At 44.7% G+C, this 1,345-nt stretch overlaps 1 non-coding gene across 1 annotated transcript; it reads left to right on the top strand.

The window, feature by feature from the left end:
- Positions 1-933: 933 nt before the first annotated feature.
- Positions 934-1,007, top strand: TRNAN-GUU. The gene has a single exon. It is a non-coding gene; the product is annotated as a tRNA-Asn (tRNA).
- Positions 1,008-1,345: the final 338 nt, after the last annotated feature.

Here is a 1,345-nt window from a genome sequence, read left to right on the forward strand (position 1 = left end):
TAAATATAGAATTGTCAAGTGGAAACTAGCAGTTATTTGAGGAAAGAAGAGGGGGGAAAAAGTGTTTAGAGTTTTGAAGTGAACCTCAACAGGCATCTGGAAATACTCACACAGAGGGAAAAATTTTCATATGGAGCATATATAGAGATGTAACATGTTTGTCAACAGCTAGGGATTTTCAGGAGTTAGTCATAAATCATACTTTTTTCTTAACTTCTTTTTCCTCAAGTTGGGTTATAAATATCCGGAGACACGTGTGTTTCAAGTGGCACGGCTCAAATGTGCGTATTTAGGCTATATCTAGGGAGAACAAGGGCGATTTAGCAATGAACTAGAATGCACAGGACTAATGAATGTTATTGTATGTAGTTTTTCCCAGTGCTCTTTTCCAATAACAAAATGTGACAGTTAATTGTATATAGGCCAGTACGTGGCAAGCAAATAGGGACTGCATATATGTACTTAATAATACCTGAAAAATAAAAATAAAGAAGGCAAATAAGTACAGTTCAGATGACCTTATGCGTGCTACTCAAGTAAATAAATCATGAAGATCAGCGAGCAAAACACTGGAAGAGTTTGAAACAAAAGGAAAGTTTCTCAACTCACAAGATTAAAAATTTTATTTCCCTATAAAAAGGAAACATCAGGAATAGTTATTTTCTTGAAGCAGAACGTTCCAAACGGGAGTTGGGGGAAAAAACGACAGTATTTTAATACACGCCGCTATCCGAAATTCTGCTCGATCGTGCTGTATTTTATAATTTTCCAATATGCTTTAAAGGCAGAGAATAAGATGAAGGGGGTTAGATTTATTGAGTGAAAAATTGTGATTTTAATAACAGGAATCGGGAAGCGGCAGAGAAAATAAGTTGCACGTTGTCTGTACACTTCTCCATAGAAGCCATAGCTGGAAAGGCAAACGACACCGCAGTCTCTGTGGCGCAATCGGTTAGCGCGTTCGGCTGTTAACCGAAAGGTTGGTGGTTCGAGCCCACCCAGGGACGGGCTGGTCTTTTGCAGGCTTGTCGTCCGTACTTTTGCACAGTTCTTGGAGTTCAGGCCTACAGACTGCTCGGAGGTGGATATCCGGGGGTTGAGAGAAAAGAAACCGCCCAACTCGCTTCACCGCCCACCCTGCGTGTGGCTTCCGGGAGCGCTGGCGGCCCCTCCCCCACCGTCCCCCGCTGATGAAGGGCAGGTGGGCTGTTCCTGCCCTTCCCCGGGGTGGGCCAGAGGGTCCCGCGCCTTAAAGCCCGCGCGCGCTTTCACTTGCAAGCTTTCGGTTCCCAAACTCAGGCCGCTGCGTGCCCAAAGGAGCCCCGGTTCTCCTCGCTCTTTTCCG

Source organism: Hyaena hyaena, unplaced genomic scaffold (genome assembly GCF_003009895.1).
Source record: "Hyaena hyaena isolate Hyena2069 unplaced genomic scaffold, ASM300989v1 scaffold_72, whole genome shotgun sequence".
Classification (NCBI taxonomy): Eukaryota; Metazoa; Chordata; class Mammalia; order Carnivora; family Hyaenidae; genus Hyaena; species Hyaena hyaena.